This window comes from Mandrillus leucophaeus, unplaced genomic scaffold (genome assembly GCF_000951045.1).
Source record: "Mandrillus leucophaeus isolate KB7577 unplaced genomic scaffold, Mleu.le_1.0 Scaffold522, whole genome shotgun sequence".
Lineage (NCBI taxonomy): Eukaryota > Metazoa > Chordata > Mammalia > Primates > Cercopithecidae > Mandrillus > Mandrillus leucophaeus.
This window is the reverse complement of record NW_012105609.1, coordinates 540,775-550,036: the sequence shown is the minus strand read 5'-3', so window position 1 is coordinate 550,036 and position 9,262 is coordinate 540,775. Positions and strand designations below refer to the sequence as shown.

The 9,262-nt window shown below is 55.4% G+C and overlaps 1 protein-coding gene across 3 annotated transcripts in view; it reads left to right on the top strand.

Annotated features, from left to right (window-relative positions):
• ATP6V0D1 (ATPase, H+ transporting, lysosomal 38kDa, V0 subunit d1) overlaps positions 1 to 9,262 on the top strand; it is a 51,235-nt gene that overhangs the window by 22,288 nt on the left and 19,685 nt on the right. The window contains exon 1 of one of the 3 annotated variants that reach the window (XM_011996696.1): positions 7,680 to 7,808. The exons of the other annotated variants lie outside the window; for them this stretch is intronic. The gene's annotated coding sequence lies outside the window, so the exon portion shown is untranslated. Of the gene's footprint in view, positions 1 to 7,679; positions 7,809 to 9,262 lie in introns of those variants that run through there. 3 annotated transcript variants of the gene reach the window in all.

Here is a 9,262-nt window from a genome sequence, read left to right as displayed (position 1 = left end):
GGTCTCGATCTCCTGACCTTGTGATCTGCCCGTCTCGGCCTCCCAAAGTGCTGGGATTACAGGCTTGAGTCACCACGCCCGGCCTCTTTCTTTTTTTTTGAGACAGGATCTCACTGTGTTGCCTGGGCTGGAGTGCAGTGGCTCCATCATGGCTCACTGTAACCTTGACCACCTAGGGTCAAGCAAACCACGCACCACCATGCCCAGTTGATTTTGTTTATTTTTGATAGAGACAAGGTCTCATTATGTTAGCCAGTTTGGTCTCAAAACTTCTGGGCTCAAGTCATCTTCCAGCCTTGGCCTTCCAAAGTGCTGGGATTACAGGTGTGAGCCACTGTGCCCGGCCAACTCCTGTTCTTTTTTTTTTTTTTTGAGACAGTTTTATTCTTGTTGCCCAGGCTGGAGTGCAATGGCACGATCTTGGCTCACCGCAACCTCCGCCTCCTGCGTTTGAGTGATTCTCCTGCCTCAGCCTCCTGAGTAGCTAGGATTACAGGCATGCGCCACCATACCTGGCTAATTTTTTTGTTTTTTTGTTTTTTGTTTTTTGTATTTTTACTAGAGATGGGATTTCTCCATGTTGTTTAGGCTGGTCTCGAACTCTCGACCTCAGGTGATCTGCCATCTTGGCCTCCCAAAGTGCTAGGATTACAGGCGTGAGCCACCGCGCCTGGCCCAACTCCTGTTCTTTATGAGACATTCCTGCATGGCTCTGTAGGTACCTGTAGTCCTACTGCCTCAGAGGTTAATGACTGGGAGATGCTGGCCAGGAGTCTGAAGCAGTGATTAAATTGGAGGGATGTGTTGAAGGGGAACTGAAGCTGGCGTACCCTCTTCCCACCAGAAGGGCCCCTCGCTGTGGACAATGCCATCCTCCCTTCCACCACAAGGGGGTGCGCCAGGATCACTCCACTGTCAAGGAGCCTGGGGAGGGAGGTGTGGCTGGACCCCGGGAGTCAGCCAGGCTGCCTCTCCTCTGCTTTTCCATGAGGCAGCTGCCACCAGCACTGTCCCTTGGGTCTCTGCCTTGGGCCCTACTTCCCTCACTTAAGTCCCAGTTGGCCTTCTCAGATGAGGTAAGGCTTGTCACTTAGTGTCTCCTGTCTGTGTACCTCTACCCACCGTTACCTCCCTGTGCCCTATCTTCCTGGGTTGGGAAGGAGAAGGCCAGGGGACATTTCCTGATGCTCTCTGCCCTGGTGCCCAGTGCAGGTTGCTCCAGCCTTGCCCACCACACCGTCGTCATTTGCCCTCACCTGGGTCATGCCAGCAGCTCAGAGTTGGAGCTGCAGGTGCAGCACAGTGTGCTATGAACCTAAGGGTCTTGGGAGCTCCAAGTAGGAGCTTGAGGCAGCCCAGGGATCAGGGCTACACTTCTCAGGCTCCTAGACCCATGCACCTCCCTAGGTTGTCACCACTCTTGTCCTGCCACCCTGGCCCCTCCAGGAGAGGGAAAATTTGTCTTCAGGACAGAGGATGAACTTTTCTCTCTTAACCTCATTTGGCACTCCCTCTGAGGGGCATGTAGGATGTATGTGGCATGTATAGGTACATGTATGCAGGGTGACTCCGGGAGATGGCCGAACCAGGCACCCTGAACACCACGTAAGCACTGCAGGTCCACATGGTCAGGCTGGCAATGGGTTATCATTAGTTGATTGACAACTCTCTCCTACCCTGTACCGCAGTTTGGAGGCCTCTCCATTGGCCTCCCTGGCATCTGCCTCATCCAACACCTACTCCCTGGCTGATGTTTTAAAATATCTATCCTGCCCTAGAATGTTGGTCTTCCTCCTTTTCAAAGGCAGGAAAGTCAAGGCCCCGAAGGCTGCTTTAGTAGGCTAGGCTGCTGCTGTGTGGCCTGGGCACCTGCTCTGTGTGTCCAAACCTAGCAACTCCCCTGAAGGATCAAGGAGTATGCACAAGGGGCAGGGCTGGGGTTGCCCCTGTGTGAATGTGGGTGGTCCTGAGGACCGCTGAGCAGATTGATGGCAGGGGAGAGGAATATATGGAGGAGCATCCCTGACTGGTGCTAGACACTGCTTTCCTGGCCAGCTCTGGCCTGGCCCTGGGCATTTGCCCAGACCTTGCCCCCCTTTGGATGCTCAGGCAGTGGTTTGCAGGCCTTGACCTCAACAGAGGCTTTCGTGCTTGGCTGGTGGATGGGACTTTCCCCTCTGAGGAGTCATCTGAAACTCAGCCTTTACCGCCTGTTCCTGTCCCTGTGCTGGTGGCCACTCAGAGGCTCCACAGCCCCAGGGTCTCCCCTGCAGTTGTCATCAGTTCTTCTGAGGCTGCTCCATGGGTATCCAGGCCAGGGGTCTCACCTAGAGCCCCTGAATGACCTCAGGGGCTGGGTTGCAGGGAGTCAATGTGGTCTGGGCCTGACTAGGCTAGAACAGTGTCATAACTGGACAGGAACCTGGAGGTACCGTTATCCAGCTCTCTTCATCTGGGAAGCTGGGTCCAAGGTGAGGCCTAAGGGTGTAATTATGGTCTCCTGACATCTGTCTTGGCAGTTCCTGTCCAATCACTCTACGTTCTTTGATTTTTTTTTTTCCCCTTTATCTATTCTTTCATTTGTTCACTCAAGAATGCCTGGACTATATCTCTATGAACGGACCCCCAACTCAGGAAGTGGTAGTCATGCAAAAAGGACCCTGCTTCTGGGGCCCTTGTCTTTCCCTCAGGCCTTGCCACATGGGATTTAGCTTGGAACTTGAAGGGTTGGCAGCTGATGAATACAGATGAGCTGCAATCCATGATGCAGCACACAGGGCCCTGAGGCTGCCAGGTCATGGATTCAGCTCTGCCTGTTTTCCCCCCGCCCCCAACCCTTTACGCTTCAGGCTTAGATACCATATCACAAGGCCTGGGGGAGCACAGGGTCCTGGAATGTTACCCTTCAGTATCCGCGCAGGCTCCATGCCTCCCACCTGCCCCAGTGGCTTCAGTCATTTGGACCTGGCTTCCACTGTGTGGTCAAGCAGGTGACCATGTCCCTCCCAGGGGCCAGCCCAGGTTCACAGCACTGGTTCACTCTGGCATGTTACTGTTGCCCCCACAACTGTCCCACGAGGCCCTTGAGCAGGGCCGCTGAGGGGAGGGCTGAAAGGAAGGGTAGGTGGGGTCCTGGGGGTGCTGTACTGGACTAGCTTGTATAGTTACTGCTTCTGCCATCTTCTTGCCTGGACCAAGCCTCTTGGCTCTGCCAGGCAAAAGTATGGGATGGATTAACTCTACCTCTGGCCTGGGCTACTCTGACCAGTTTCTTTTTTCTTCTCTTTTCTTTTTCTTTGCTTTTTTCCTCCCCTCCTTCCTGCCTCCCTCCCTCTTTCTTTTTTTTAAAATTTCTTTCTTGAAAGGGTCTCATTCTGTCACCTAGGCTGGAGGGCAGTGGCACGAATACTGTAGTCTTGACCTCCTGGGCTCAAGTGATCCTCTCGCCTTAGTCTTTTGAGTAGTTGGGACCACAAGCACGTGCTACCACACCTGGCTAATTTTTGTATTTTTTGTAGAGACAGACTCTCTCTGTGTTGCTCAGGCTGGTCTTGAGCTTCTGGGCTCAAGTGATCCTCCCACCTCAGCCTCTCAAAGTGCTGGGATTACAGGCGTGAGCCACCATGCCCAGCCTCTGTCCAGTTTCCATGAGCCACAGGGAATGGGACTTTATGCTGACAGTGCGTGAGCTCACAGCCCCAGATGAGGTTTGATCCCACGAGCCCAAACACAGGGCCTAGGTCAAAGCAAAATTAGTATTTCCTACTTTTCTCCTTCGGGCTGGCTCTGGGCACCATGGAACTGGTAGGATGCTCCAGCCAGGATCCAGCCTGACTTGCTTATTCTCACTGAGAATAGCTGCCTCTAGGGAGCCCTAGAAATCCCCTCCACCTCTACCTGAGTGAGCCCCAACTTTCCTTCATCTCCTTCCTAAGATGGCTGTGCATGTGGAACAGGAGCCCAGCATCAAGAGCTGACAGGATTGCTTAGGTGGTGCAGGCCAGCAGACCCAGAAGCTAGACAAGGGCATGTTCCAGGTTTTTTTTTTTTGTTTTTTTTTTTTTTTTTTTGAAACAGAGTCTTCCTCTGTCTCCCAGGCTGGAGTGCAGTGGCATGATCTTGGCTCACTGCAGCCTCAACCTCTCAGACTCAAGCCATCTTCCCACCTTAGCCTCCCAGGTAGCTGAGACTACAGGCACACACCACCGCGCTGGGCTCATTTTGTTTTATTTTTTGTGGAGACTAGGTCTCACTATGTTGCCCAGGCTGGTCTCAAACTCCCTGGGGTCAAGTGATTCCCCCACCTTGGCCTTCCAAAATGCTGGGATTATAGGTGTGAGCCACCATACCCAGCCTCAGCCAGCTTTTGAGCACAGCACATTGCCATAACTGGCCTTCCTTGGGCTACCTGGCATCTGGCCAGGCCAGACCAGTTTATCTCTTACTTATGCCCAGGCAAACTCACATCTTTGGGAAAATGAAAAGAAGCTCTTCTTCACAGCTCCAGATCCACTCCAACCTGCAGGTTCTGTAACTGTGGTGGCAAACCTGGAGAAGAAAGAGCTCGCTTCGGTCAAAGTGCAGGGCATCAACAGAGGAAGGTGTGGCCCCCACCTCCCAGAGTGAGGCTAGGTTGTCTGATTCTCAGGCTAGGCTGTGGCCAGGGAACATAGGGAAGCTGCCCTGCAAGCCCTGTGTCTCCTGGGACATGTCAGTCCCATGGAGCCTTCGGGCCTGGGTGGGGACGGCCTGGTGAGGGGCTGTCTAGGTGGATCTCCACTCAGTCAGAGGAGAGCTTCTTGGAACTTGCCCTGGGTGCAGCAGTAACCAGTTGTGCCCCTCCCTTTGGCACATGAGACTGTCGCCTGCCTGGCACCCTCCTGACTGTCAAATGAGTTGACTTCCTCCTAGGATGTGAGAAATGCTTTCATCCTCCCAGCCACAGGGACAAGGTGTTCCTGAGAGTATGAGGGTAATTAAATATGTCTCTGCCACCACCTGCCACCTGTCTCAGAGCAGGGAGTGGGCTGATGAACCCAGGGCAGACATCCTTTTGCTTCCTGGACTTGGGAGGTGACTCTCCCATTTGATCCCTGTGTCTGATGTTGCTAGTGGTCGGTGCCACTGGCGCCTGGTGTCAGCTGGACCATCTCTGCAGATCGGCCCCATTCCTCTACTGTGAGTGCCTCACCTCACTGAAAAACTTCTAACATGAAACAAAATGTGGGTCCAGGGACCGAGGAAGGAGAATTTACCGTCCTTTCCCTGCAGGAGCTCTGCCTCAGCCACCTGAAACCTAGTAACTTGCACGCGACCGTGCCAGCAAGAGACTCCAGGTTCTTCCCAAGACTGCTGGCCTGCCAGCCCAGAGGTTTCCCGTGAAGCAAGAGCTGCCCTTGGCTATACTACCTCCTGCCTGCTTCCAAGACCCTCAGAGCAACTCAGGGTGTGGTGGGTGGTGCAGCGTTCTGTCCTTGCCTCTCTCTATCCAGGTTGCTGGGGCTGCTCAGAGCTCTCTATGATCTTGCTGATAGATGAGATGTAGGTTTGGGGACAGGAGCCCCGGATCTTGAGCCAGCCCTGTTTCTCTTTCCACAGGAGATAGCAGAGTGTTAGCATGCTCATACTGTACAAGGTCCCCTGCAGGCTTTATGACAGGGAAGAGGACATGCTAGAGGCCTGGGAAAGGGTTGGGACAGACCATGGAGAGGAGGAACAGGTACATTCTGTACAGAACTTAGTAGGACAGCCTAAGCAATAGCCTGAAGTCAAGGCTACACACTGCTGGGCTCATGGTGTTAGCCAGGAGAAATGGACTATGGTATGCTGTGCTCAGCTTTCTGTGAACCACTGCCTTTGCTCAGTGTCCATGCAGTGCCCTGGGAGGCTGGCACTGCAGAATCTGTTACCCGGTGACTAGCCAGGGGCCTGGTTCCAGAGAGATTCCACAAGTGTTTTAGGGCCAATTTGGGTAGACAGGATTTGAACCCAGGTCCTTGAGGCTCTGAAGCCCAGTTTCTTTCTCCCCTGTCCTATTCAGCTGCCTAAGGAATGATGTCATGAAGCCAGTGATCTGGCAAAATGGATCTGCAGAGGGGGCCGGGACTGTGGGATAGGTCAGCTGATAGGTGATGGGTGGGCCTGCACTGGCCAGGGAAAGGTGCCATGGACACCCCAGTTGAGGGTGGTAGTGCCAAGGCTTTGGATGGGGAATAGCAGGTGGCATGGAGGGGAGGGGGGAAAGCTGGCATTTGATAGGAAGTGTTGGAACTTGGGGTTACTCAGTCAATTGGTGTTACGTGAGGTTCGCAGAGAGCCTGCAAAGGGCCCTGGCAGAGGCCTGGGGGCTGAAGAGGACACTCATACTGTGCTGCAGGCCCCAGGTAAACCCAGGGTTAATGGTTTCCATGCTGTGGCTCCCACACTGAGAGTTCCAGATGTGGTGCTCTGACCCTGCAGATCTAGCCAGCCAGTGCACACATCTGCTTTGGAGCTGATATGAAAAAAAAGGTCTCCTCCCACCCCTGAGCCTAGGGAGTAGGTCAGGCTCAGCACATTCACCGAGGAGGGGCAGGGCAGCTCTCGCTTTGTTGGGCCACCAGCCTGGCCATCTGTCCACATCAGTCCATCTGTCTGAGTTTTCCTACTTTGAGCCAGTAGAAGTTGTAGCATTGGAGGTAGAGCCCAGGTCCAGTCCCTTCGAAGCAGACTTCTCAGCAAGGCCAGGGGAGTGGTAGAACAGGCTGTAAGGCTCTGCCACCCTTGCAGAGAATGGCAATGTGGGCACACCAGAGTCTAGGGAGCATGTTCTCACATCTGGTTCCATTCAATGGGCCTCAATTCCTGAAAACCCCTGAGCTCCCCAGGAGAGCCTCACTGAGTGACCTCTGGAAAAGCAGAAGTAAAGTCTGGGAACACACTGTCCTCTCACACTCTGCCGTGGCCAGCTGGCCAGCAAGACCCCTCCATGGGCCGGCCATGAGGCCACGGGGGAGCCTCGAGCGGGGCTGCCCCGCCTAGTGTGCTGGCCAGGGGCTGCCTCCATGCCTACTGGGCCCAGGGGCATGTGGGACCAACCCCCTGGCATGGGCCAGGACCCTCCTTTCTGCCTCCCTGTGGCCCTTGGGGAGGAACTGCAGAGGCCTGGGGGCTGAAAAGGCTGTGTGCCATCTGACCCTGGGAGCCCTGGAGAGGCTGAAAGATCCCCTTCTGGGTTGGCAGGATCTGGGAAAAGTTTCAGGAAGTGGGCGGGGGCAGGGCTGCCCAGCTGCCACCTCTCAAGGCCTGTCTGATGCTGGCTGCCAAGCCCATACTTTGTCACACAGAGAGCAGAAAGCACTGGGCAGGCTGAGTGTCCTATGCCCTCTTACTAATCAAGGGCTAGGGTGATAGTCAGGGGTGCCAGCTGGGGCCCACTATGTGGCCAGCCTGAGTCTGGTGCAGCCTGGCGACCCCTGAGAGGGGCAGCCATGCCAGGTGGGTCTTAGGCTGCAACCTTCTCAGGCCTCTTCAAAGACCTCAGCTGCCCCTGCTGGAACCAGGGCAATGGTCCTTGACACAGGCAACCTCAGGGTGGATAGGGCCGGCCTGTGGAGGCGGGAGGGCAGGGATTCTCACTTTCCAGGCTGGGGGTGTGTCTTCCCAACCCAGCCTCTCCATGGGCCTGAGAAAGCAGCACTATTTCCTGCACTTTAAGGGCTTCTCTCTCCAGCAGCCTGTGGACTTCCCTGGAGCACTTGCTGGAGCAGAGATCACAGGAAGGTCACTCTGGCCAGCAAGTAGCACTGTTAGACCAGTCAAGGGCTGAGGTAATGCTAGGGCTGAGGGCACGGGGCCTCCCAGGCTGTGGTGGAGGGCAGAGCTCCAGCTCCAGGGCTACATGGACTGCTAGGTGAAGGTGACAGCAAGCCATTTGATTTGGAGGACTTCATTCTGTTGATGGTGTGGAGAGTGGACTTGGGAGTAGGGAGCCAAGATATAGGGCAGAAGGCCTGAGTAGTGCCAGGAGAAGGAGTTGGAGGGAAAGTCATCTGAACATGGGGACAAGAATGTGGGACACAGAGGAGGTGTGGGAACGTCCCGGGGTGCAGACTGAGGAGCAAGCCTAGGCCTGAGGGAAGGCTGGAGACACTGGGAGACTGAGTTGGTCTGCTGCTTCTGAGTTGGGGTTTAGGTCAGACAGCAGAGAGAACTTCCTGAGAGCAGCAGCATCTTCTTGAACATGAGAAATCGGCCTCCAAGGAAGTCTTTTACTGTGGGAGATCACAAGCTGGCCAGACATTCCTGGTGTTGGGCCATGGATGGGAGGATTTGGGGTAGACAGCTGGGCTTGTGGGTAGACCAGAGCAGTCCCCCGAGTCTATGCTAGCCAGAACACTGCTTGCTCATGCCTCGGCCGGGCACGTCTGGGCCTCTCAGTGGCCATCACCGAGGCTGTCAGGCTGCTAGACTGCTGAGCCCAAGGCCCAGAGCAGAACTAACCCCTGGCTTCCCAGAGCCCCTGCCGTCCTTGGCTGCCCTCAGGGGCTGGGCCAGGGCTGGGTGGCCAGGTCTCCCACGAAGCTCTCAACAAGTTCCAGGCCTCTCCTTCTGTGCTTAGATCCTGCTCCCAGTCACGTCCCCTCCCAGTCACATCCCCTCCTCCGCATCCCTCAGAGAGAGCAGGAAGCTGGGGAGGAGGGAGCATCCCAACCAGCCTTCTCCTAGCCCTGACCGGTACCGTCTTAGGGCTTGGGGCTGCCAGCCACTGGGTCTGGGAGCCAGGTTTCTCCAACAGGGTCGGAGCTGGTTTAGAAGCCCTGTGTGGTCTCCTCATGGGTGAGCTGAGGGTTCAGTAGGCCTCCTCCTCTAAGTCGCCTTCTTGGCTGACAGGCTGTCCCCCTTCCCTGGGTCACAGGGAGATGTGGGGTTTGGCCAGGGAAAGTGGTCTGGAACGGCCCTTTGACATCATCCCTGGGGGCTTTTAAAAAATAAGTTTCCTGGTAGGGAAGACTCTTCAGGCCTTGGGCAGGATTCTCAGTAGAGTCTCCCGGGTTTGCTCTGATCTGACAAACGCCAGCAGAAACCACCCGGCCGCCTGCGTTCCAGCAGTGCTTGGAGCCGTGGCTTCCCCAGATGCAGCGTCAGCAGAATGCAGCAGCCAAGGCACAGGGGTGTTTGCTTGGAGGCCCGTGCTGAGTCCAGGAGTGGGGGGCCTGCAGAAGAGAGCCTGCTGCTTGGCTTTGCCCCCTCATTCATGTGCACACATTCCTGGCTTCTCTAG